Source organism: Humulus lupulus, chromosome 1 (assembly GCF_963169125.1).
Source record: "Humulus lupulus chromosome 1, drHumLupu1.1, whole genome shotgun sequence".
NCBI lineage: Eukaryota > Viridiplantae > Streptophyta > Magnoliopsida > Rosales > Cannabaceae > Humulus > Humulus lupulus.
Window position 1 is genome coordinate 307,420,987 of NC_084793.1, and position 10,784 is coordinate 307,431,770.

A 10,784-nucleotide genomic window follows, 5' to 3' on the forward strand; every position below is an offset into this window, starting at 1 on the left:
CGCGTGGTGTGCCAAACCTAGATAACACATTTTCTTTTAAGAATTTCACAACAGTTGTGTTATCATTATTTCGACAAGGCACAGCTTCCACCCATTTTGAGACATAGTCTATGGCGAGGAGAATGTAAAGGTAGCCAGAAGAAGGTGGAAATGGTCCCATAAAGTCTATTCCCCAACAATCGAATATTTCTATTACAAGAATTGGGTTTAATGGCATCATATGTCGTCGGGACAGGGCACCTAATTTCTGACGCCTTTCACATGATCGACAGAATTTGTTAGTGTCTTTGAACAAAGTGGGCCAATAAAGACCACACTGTAAGATTTTTGCAGCAGTCTTTTTCATAGAAAAATGACCACCACAAGCTTCATTATGACAAAAGTTCAAAACACTAAAAATTTCATCATCTGGAATGCAACGTCTCATAATTTGGTCGGGGCAATACTTGAAAAGATATGGGTCATCCCAATAGAAGTTACGAACCTCGACCAAAAATTTACGTTTATCTTGTGCACTCCATGCAATTGGAAGTTTGCCAGTCACTAAGTAATTGACGATATGAGCGTACCATGGCAACTTAGTGACTGCGAAGAGATGTTCATCAGGGAAGTCATCTCGAATGGCTGGGCCATCAGCGGAATCAGAAAATTCAAGACGAGATAAGTGGTCCGCTACCACGTTTTCAACTCCTTTCTTGTCTTTTATGGTCAGATCAAATTCCTGTAACAGAAGGATCCACCTAATTAAACGCGCCTTAGCATCCTTTTTGGAAAGGAGGTATTTTAAGGCGGAATGGTCCGTGAAGACTGTGATAGGTGAACCAATCAGGTAGGAACGAAACTTGTCAAGTGCGAATACTACAGCAAGTAACTCTTTTTCAGTGGTAGAATAGTTCATTTGAGCACTGTTAAGAGTTCTACTTGCGTAGTAGACAACGAAGGGCTTCCCTTCCCTTCTTTGACCTAAGACTGCCCCTATAGCATAATTGCTAGCATCACACATGATTTCGAACGGTAAGTTCCAATCTGGTGGCTGAAAGATAGGGGCGGAAGTGAGTTTTGTAATGAGCGTTCGGAAAGATTCCTCACACTCAGGTGTCCAACTGAACACAACATCTTTTGCTAGGAGGTTTGACAAAGGGCGAGCAATTGTCGAAAAGTTTTGTATGAACCTCCTATAGAATCCTGCATGCCCAAGAAAAGACCGAATGTCTTTAACAGTCTTGGGGGTGGGCAGCTTTGATATGAGTTCAATCTTTGATTGATCAACCTCAATTCCTCGTTCCGACACGACATGCCCCAAGACTATGCCTGATGGCACCATGAAATGACACTTTTCCCAGTTGAGTACTAAGCCTTTCTCTTTGCAACGTTTAAGCACAGACTCCAAATTGAGAAGGCTTGATTCAAAGGAATCTCCAAATACTGTCAAATCATCCATGAATACTTCCATACATTTCTCGATCATATCACTAAATATGCTCATCATGCATCGCTGGAAAGTGGCTGGAGCATTGCACAGGCCAAATGGCATACGCCGGAAGGCAAAAGTACCAAAAGGACAAGTGAATGTGGTCTTATCCTGATCTTCTAAGGCAATCTCGATTTGGTAATACCCTGAATAACCATCGAGAAAGCTATAGAAAGGATGACCTGCCACACGTTCCAATATTTGATCGATGAATGGAAGTGGAAAATGGTCTTTGCGGGTGGCTGCATTTAATTTTCTATAATCAATGCACATGCGCCACCCAGTTGTGACCTTGGTAGGAACAAGTTCCCCTTTTTCATTTGGTACCACTGTTACCCCAGATTTCTTGGGAACAACCTGAGTTGGGCTGACCCATTTACTATCAGCAACATGATAGATTATGCCAGAATCAAGAAGTTTCAAGACTTCAGTCTTTACTACTTCCTTCATCGTTGGGTTCAATCTTCTTTGAGGGTCACGACGTGGTATAGCCCCATCTTCCAATTGAATGTGATGGGAGCAAATTAATGGACTCATACCTTTGATGTCAGCTATCGTCCATCCTAATGCTTCTCTTTGTTCTTGCAACACATTGATGAGTTGGAGCTCTTGTGTGGCAGTGATCTTGGAGGATATTATGACAGGAAAGGTGTTGTCAGCTCCCAAGAAAACATGCTTAAGACCGTCAGGAAGTTGGGCCAACTTTGGTTGAGGAGCTTGTTCAATGGACGGTTTTGGTGTTTCTCGATCTTGAGGGAGTTCCTCAAAGATTGGATTCCAAAACATGGTTTTACTAGCCTGTGAGTGTTTGACGATTTCAGGGTTGATTGCAGACTCATCAGGCTCAACACTTTCTGAAATTTGGAAGAGGTGATTAAAATGATTAGACGTGTATTTCGATTCGACCTCTTCCGAAATAAGTGTATCGATCAGATAGGATTGGAAACACTCATCGTTGTCAAGTGGTTGTTTTGCGATATGGAAAACATTCACTTCTAGAGTCATGTTCCCGAAAGAGATTTTCATGAGACCATTCCTACAGTTAATGAGTGCATTAGCTGTTGCGAGGAAAGGTCTACCAAGAATAATGGGAATTTTGGACTCTATACTCACTTCAGATTGAGTGTCCAAGATGAGAAAATCAACAGGGTAATAGAATTTTTCAATTTGAATCAGAACGTCTTCTACTATTCCCCGAGGTTTCTTAACTGATCGATCGGCCAGTTGTAACACCACAGATGTGGGCTTGAGTTCTCCTAGACCTAATTGCAAGTATATTGAATATGGCATGAGATTTACACTTGCTCCTAAGTCTAGAAGGGCTTGACCAAATTCCTGTTCCCCTATTTGACATGAGATGGTGGGACAACCAGGATCTTTGTACTTAGGCGGTGTTTTGCAGTCAATTACCGCGCTAGCTTATTCTGCCAAGAATGCAGTTTTCTTGACATGATGCTTTCTTTTAACGGTGCATAAATCCTTGATAACCTTGGCATAAGCCGGCACTTGTTTGATCACATGCAACAATGGCAAGTTGATCTTCACTTGTGTTAAAAGGTCTAGGATTTCACCATGATTTTCCAGTACCTTTCCAGTGGATTTCAAAGCTTGAGGAAAGGGTGCCTTTACTGGAATGTTTATTGGCACATCATCATCTGGAGCGGGCATTGACGTACTCGTTGTCTTTGTTAACGGTGAAACCGTACTTTGACCACTTCGAGTAGTGATGGCATTAACCTCTTTGAAATTTGTATCTGCAGAGGAGGAGGTTTGTGCCATGTGTTGCCCTTTTTGATGGATTAGAGGTTAAGCGGGAAGTTTCCCATGCTCTTGAATCGCCAAAGTAGTGTTTAGCTTTGTCATTTGGACTTTCATGTCTTTCATTTCCTCTACCATTTGTGTGAAACAAGCTTTGAGCTCTTGAGTTGAGGCTATTTGAGTTTGTGCAAGCATTTGCAAAGTACTCTCAAGAGAATTACTTGACTGCATGATATTTTGAGGAGCGTTGTATGATTTTGGTGGTTGTTGCTGCTCAGGCCTCCATTGGCTCCCAGATGCTTGGTTCGAATCCTTCCAGCTAAAATTTGGATGGTTGCGCCAACCAGGATTGTAAGTGTTTGAGAAAGGGTTATAGGGCTTCTTGTAATCCCCTAAAGCATTGCATTGTTCCTCTTTTCCTCCTCTTAACTCACTAAGAGTTGGGCACTCTTGCGGTTGATGTTCCGTTCCTCCACAGATGAAGCATGGATCTCGTGTCTCTACCTTTGCAGCCATGTGGATTCCTCTACCTTCTTGAGATTTGAAAGCCTCGAATTGTTGTCTCAATGATTCAATTTGGCTTTTGACGTTATCCTCTTCCTTCAATTGGTAGATTCCAGTTGATCGTGGCTTGTCCATAGGACTCGGTCCATTCCATGTGTAGGATTTTTCAGCAAGATCGTCGAGGTACTCGAAAGCTTCATCGGGATCTTTTTGAAGGAATTCGCCATTGCACATCATTTGTATGAATTGTCTTTGTCCGGTTGTGAGACCGTCATAGAAATAGTTGATCAGACGCCAGCTTTCGTATCCATGATGTGGGCATTGATTTATCAAATCTCTAAACCTTTCCCAGACCTGATGGAAAGTTTCATGGTCTTTCTGGATGAAGGTAGAGATTTGTCTCTTAAGGCTACTAGTCTTATGGGGCGGGAAATATTTGGCAAAGAATGCTTTTGTCATTTCGTCCCATGTTCCGATAGATCTAGGCCTTAAGGAATACAACCAGCTTTTTGCTTTGTCTTTGAGTGAGAAAGGAAAGAATTTCAATCTCACAATGTTGGTGACATCAGCTCGGTTGTTGAATGTAGCCACCACCTCTTCGAATTCCCGTATATGCACGTACGGACTCTCATTTTCCAACCCATGGAAGGTTGGTAAGAGGTTAATCATGCCGGGTTTGAAATCGAAATTTGGCATATTGTTGGGATACATTATGCACGAAGGTGTGGCTGTACGCGTAGGATGTAAATATTCCTGTAGCGTTCTTGGTTGGACTTCATCTTGATGAGCCATCGTGGGTGGTTCAGGAAGTCTCGGTGAATCAGGAGTGTTTGAACGAATGGAAGAAAACGACGAACTAGGAGAGTTTTCTAAAGTTTCTACTTGTTGTCTCACAAATCTCCCTAGTGCGTCTCTGTTTCGTGGCATAAATATTTTTTTGTAAGTATTATAAGCGCAAATGTGTAATAATGTAATAAGTATACACCAAAATGTTCCCAGGCCAATCGGAAAGGCTGCCAAGGTACCACTTTAGGCCCAAGAGCTTTTCTAGAACTCCCCGAGGTTCTTAGAAAAGATTGGAGGGTAACGCTAACACAGACCTTATTTAAGAACCAATTTTTCTAAGACAGAACAAGTTTGGTTTTTACTAATTTCCACGATTACACAAATGTTCTCAATACTTTGTTTGATTTTTTTTTTTTGATTTTTTTTAATTTTATGATTTAAAATTTTATGCTCTTTTTTTTTCGGAAAAAAAAACCTAAATCTAAAATAAAAATTCTAAACTTAAAATTAAAAAAAAAATGAATAAATAAAATAAATAAAACTACTAAGGAAAAATAAAATAAAAGAGAAATTAAAAATTACACTACTTTTTTTTTATATTGAAAAGAAAAAAATTAATTTACTAGGCAAACCTTTAATTGTAGAATTACCTCCCCGGCAACGGCGCCAAAAATTGATATCGCCCAATAAATTTCTAAGCGGTCGCAGTAGTAATCGGGCTATGTCGTATCCACAGAGAGGTAAAGTACAAAATTAAAAGAAAGATTAGTAAATTAAAAATAATAAACTTTGGAAAAATGTGAATTTGAAAAAGAATATAAACATTAAATGAATAAAATCGAAGGATTAGAATCAGAAAGAAAATATGGAAGACATAAGTTTCATTCATGCAAACATATATATATTTTAATAAAATTGATTCATTATACTCAACTATAATTCTACACCATTAATTATAGTTGGAAAATATATATATTAAAGCTCACCTTAAAATATGTTCTTTAATTAAATTATACTAACTTCTAATTTTAAAACCTATCATATTATATACTTTAGAGCGACAAAATACCATTGGCAGAATGCAGTAAAAAGCATATAATATAACAAATATTCTAAATTAAATTAAAAACCTAAATTACATAAGAAGAGCATGACTAGACTTATGTAAAAGATAATAATAAATTTAGAACAAAAATTAGAAGAAAATAAATTTAATTGTAACAAATATATAGAAATGAAGAACAAAATAAAGAATCAATATATTAAAAATATAATGTAACACATGAACTCCACTCTAGCCTTTCCACAAGAAAATTTAGCCTAAAATAGGCATTGTTTTCACTCAAGAAAATGTAAAAGAAAAATAGGAAAAGTAAGTGTTTTTCTCTCCAATACTCTCTACACTCTCCTTTGCACAATCTGATATATTTTTCCCTATTTGGTACTCTATTTATAGTGTAAATAGGACCCAAAAACGTGCAAAACCGTGTAAAAAAATAGTGGGAAAGTGGCATAAAAAGCTGGTGAAAGTGGAGTGGCTGCTGGGATGGGACGTGCGTCAGATCGTGTCAGGCGCGTCAGGAGTTGTCGGGCGCGTGGGAGACAGATTCTGACGACATGGGACAGGTGTCGTGCTCGAGTTGGCTGGGCAGCTGGAGGCGTCAGTCGTGGTCGGGTCTTGGGGAAACATGGCAGGCGCGTCAGGCGGCGGTGTCAGACGTGGCAGGTGCGGCGTCAGGTGGCGGCTTGGCGGCTTCGTCAGCGGCTGGAAGCTGGCGGCTTGGCGGCTGGCGGCTTGAGTGGACGAATGGAAGATTGACACGTGGCAGCGAGAGGGAGCAGCTGAAACTTGGGTTTGGGCTCCATTTTGGGCCTATTTCTCCTTCAAAAATACCACTTTATTATCATATTTTTCAATTTTAATTCTTTCTTTCTCCTTTCTTTTTCTTTGTGTCAAAAATATATTTTATTTTCTGAAAATTAAACACAAATTAAATTAAAATTAATATTTTCAAATATAAAATATATGACAATAAATCCATGAAAATATTAATTAAAACTTAATTAATTTTACACTTTTAAGACTAAAAAAATGATATTTTTGAGCACTAATCATTACCCTTTTGAGCCTTGAACTTGGTTTTTGTTCTTGATCATACTACTTGAGCCTAAATTTCTTAACTTCTTTATTTTTGTTTTCCTTTCCTTTTGTTATCATAAGCATATAATCTGTGGGAAAGAAGAAGGAAAAATAGTAAGAAGTTGGTATGATTGGAATATAGTATGATTGTACAAAAAGAAGAGAGAGAGAGAAGTCTTTGAAAAAAATAATATCACTTTGTCACACTCCTTGATCATATATATATATATAGAAAATAATAAGTTTGGGGGAATGTGATTTGAAAAAAAAAAAAAAGTGATAAGTCTAAAAAAAAAAAAAAAAATAATGAAAAGTGTTGTAATCTCTCTCTCTAATTGTATAAACGGGTGATTTTTGGTGTGGTAAAGAGAAATTTGGTGGGTTTCAAGGTTTTTTATGCTTATGGTAACGACTGAGCCTAAATGAGAATTTCATCTACCCTTACCTAAGCCTAACACTATAACCTGTGAAAGTCCTTTTGATTTCAAAACATGTGTTGTTGACATTAGTGGAGAAGGTCAAGTAATGCAAGCATATTGTAGAGTTGGTTTGTGGAATTGTCTGGAATGAGTTGAGCATATATGATAGAATCCAAGTGTTGTAGTCATTTTCATGATAAATTATTGATTTCCCTATTTGAATTGTATAAGTTGGACTTTAAGGCAATTGAGCTGAAATTCTGGTTATAAATATTGCAATTGAGATTTCATGAGTTTTGGCAAAGCAGTGTAGATGGTAATGATGGTTTAGCTTGTTCGTTTGTGTTTGTTTCTTTTTGTTAGTTTAACTTGGTCTTTACTCGAGGGCGAGTAAAGGTTAAGTTTGGGGGAGTTTGATGAGTCTAGTTTTTATTATGTTTTGGTGATGTTTTTAGTAGTCTTTTATTTCGTTTTTCTTTCAATTAGTGCGGGTTTATGTTTTGTTTGTTTGTTTTTGTGAATATCAGGAAGAATTGAGCATGTGGAAGAAAATGCCAAAGAAAGGGAAGAAATAATCAAGTTTTTCTTCTTATTTTGATAAAGAATGGTTCTCAACACAATTTAGAAGTGTTGGTGAAATTTTGGGATGAAAACTTAAAGAATTGAAAAATTCCTTAAGAGCCACGGCATGAGCAAAGTAGAGCCGCGGCTAGGGGGAGAAACAGAAGCATTGTTTTTGAGGACATCTTCGGGCCGCGGCATAGCTATGGAGGGCCGCGGCATAGATGGGCATTTTGCCCAGAATTCGTTGGTACGGGCCGCGGCATGGCTTCAGAGAGCCGCGGCATGGAAAGGGCTTTTTGCCCAGGAATGTGGATACGGGCCGCGGCATAGTGTATGTAGAGCTGCGGCCCGCCTCATTAAAAATCTGAAATCTTAGGTTTTAAATGACACAAAGGAGAAGGAAAAGAGACGTACGGACGAAGGGAGAAGTTCTGGTTTTGAAGGCTCAAGCTTAGAGTATTTTTACATGTTTTTCTTCCTGATGTTATCTTTAATTTCTGTTGTGATTAGCACTAAGACTATGAACTAATTTTCTGTTTAGGATGTTCAATTGAATCACTTGAATTTCTGTTATGACCTAATGCAATTTTAATTTCCTCTTCTTCAATCTTCTTCAATTCCTTATAACCTGTTCTTATAGACTGATTATTGATTGGCCATCTTTAGTCATATATATATGTTTTTAAGTCAAAATCTGAGAAGTGAGATTTAATTATGCTGTGGTTATATTGGACATAATTTTGATTTAGAACGAAAGTATCTGAATTAATTGTGTAACTGTTATTAAGTTGTGGAAATTAATGCTACCTTTGTGGTTCAATTTACCATAGAAATATAGGAAATTGTCACCTAGGTTGAGTTTATAATTCATAGTATGATTATAGGCTGCTGTTTCAACTTGTTAATTGAAGTAGGTCAAAATAAGAAGAATTCACATTTTGCATTAGGGAATAATAGGAAGGATAGTTGATGAGATTGAATATCCTAATTGTTTTTTCAGTGATTAAAGTAAAAATTTTACTATTAGTTTTTATTCCATTTAATTTTCGATTATTATTTCTGCACTTTATTGTTACTTTTGCTGTATTTTACAAAAATCAAGAATTTTAATTCATCAAATAGAACAAGAAATTAATTGACTGGTAATTGGTAAATCAATCCTTGAGGACGATACTTGGTTTTACCATTTTATTACGAATTTGCGACTGTGTGCACTTGCATAGCAAAATTATCGCATCAAGTTTTTGGCGCCGTTGCCGGGGACTGAAAATTATCAATATCAGTTTAATTAATTTTTATTCTAATTTGATTTTAATTTCTCTCGTTTCTAATCTGTTTAGTTGCTTAATTTGTCTATCTCAGGTGAATTTTGGTATATGCGTGGCAGAAAAGGAAAGGACACACTTGTTCCTCTGAATCCTGAGATTGAGAAGTCTTGCAATCAAATCAGAAAGAAGAAGAGAGAGGCCCATAAATCTGTAAAGATGGCACAGAATGAAGGGGATGGCAGGAATGTTCAAACTCCTGGAGTTGTACGAGGGGTTCAGGCTCAACCCAATGCTGAGAGGAGCCTGCGAGATTATGTGCTACCCACTCTGACGGGAGTACAAAATAGTATACGCCCACCAACTGTAGAGGCCAACAACTTTGAAATAAAGCCCGCTATTCTACAAATGGTGCAATCTTCTGTGCAATTCAATGGGTTACCCTCTGAAGATCCTCACACCCATTTGTCCAATTTTCTGGAGTTATGTGGGACCTTCAGATATAATGGAGTGAGTGATGACGCAATCAAGCTCAGGCTTTTCCCATGGCTGAACTCTCTGCAGCCAAACTCTATCGTCACCTGGCAAGATCTAGCTCAGAAATTTTTGTCCAAATTCTTCCCTCCGTCCAAGGCTGCTAAATTGAGGGGAGAGATAAATAACTTTTGCCAGAATGACGGAGAGTCATTGTATGAGGCGTGGGAAAGGTTTAAGGAACTCCTGAGAAGATGTCCTCATCATGGCATTGAACAGTGGATGCTAGTACAGAATTTCTACAATGGTTTATGTCCGACAACCAGAACCATTATTGATGCTGCAGCGGGTGGCATTTTTATGAGCAATAGCGCAACTGGTGCTTATGAGCTGTTGGAGGACATGGCTACAAACAACCATCAGTGGTCTGAGGAGAGATCATCAGGAGTCAGAAAGATAGCTGGGGTGCATGAGCTAGATGCAATTACTGCTTTAATAGCGCAAGTAGCCTCTTTGACCAAGCAGTTGCAACAGAGCAGTGTATCAGCTAATGCGGTTCAGATGGCAGTGAGGTGTGAAATGTGTGGTGGTGCTCATTCTGTCGATCAGTGCCCTATCTGTATGAATAACACCCCAATGGATCATGCTCAAGTTTAGGCGGTGGGAAATTTTCAGAGGCCACTCAATAATCCATTCTCCAACAACTACAATCCAGGGTGGCGAAATCATCCAAATTTTTCGTGGAAGAATAATCAAGGCCAACAACCTCAGTTTCAGGGCCAGTTTCAGAATAACATGCCTCAGCCACCTATGAATCAAGCTTTGTCATCACTGCAGCCTAGGCCTCAACAATCAATGCCTCAACCTGAGAGACCTAATGAACTGCAAGCTGCCCTGTTGACTCTTACTAATACACAGAATCAATTTATGACTGAGACCAGATCCTCTATTCGAAACCTTGAGACACAGGTTGGGCAGTTGGCCAATATGCTCAATAACAGACCCCAGGGAAACTTGCCTAGTAATACTGAAGTCAACCCCAAGGAGCAAGTTCAGGCAATTACTCTGAGGAGTGGGAAGCAAACAGAGCAGCCTAGACCTCCACAGGCAGTGGTTCAGAAAAAATAGATGGGTGCACAGTCTGAGTCAGAAAGGGTTACTGAAGACCATCAAAAGTCAGAACTGAGTCCCCCAGTTGTCATTGAGCAGCCAGTTAGAGTTCCATACCCTCAGAGGCTTAGAAAGACTACCCTTGATAAACAGTTTTCTAAGTTTCTTGAGGTGTTTAAAAAGCTGCACATAAACATTCCTTTTGCTGAGGCCTTGGAGCAGATGCCCAGTTATGTTAAGTTCATGAAGGAGATTTTGTCAAAGAAAAGGAGAATGGAGGACTATGAGACTGT

The 10,784-nt window shown here is 38.7% G+C and overlaps 2 non-coding genes across 2 annotated transcripts; one reads left to right on the forward strand and one right to left on the reverse strand.

Annotated features, from left to right (window-relative positions):
- Positions 1 to 4,037: 4,037 nt before the first annotated feature.
- Positions 4,038 to 4,144, forward strand: LOC133813496 (small nucleolar RNA R71). Its single transcript, XR_009884505.1, has one exon. It is a non-coding gene; the product is annotated as a small nucleolar RNA R71 (small nucleolar RNA).
- Positions 4,145 to 9,546: 5,402 nt separating this feature from the next.
- On the reverse strand, positions 9,547 to 9,653 carry LOC133813714 (small nucleolar RNA R71). Its single transcript, XR_009884717.1, has one exon. It is a non-coding gene; the product is annotated as a small nucleolar RNA R71 (small nucleolar RNA).
- Positions 9,654 to 10,784: the final 1,131 nt, after the last annotated feature.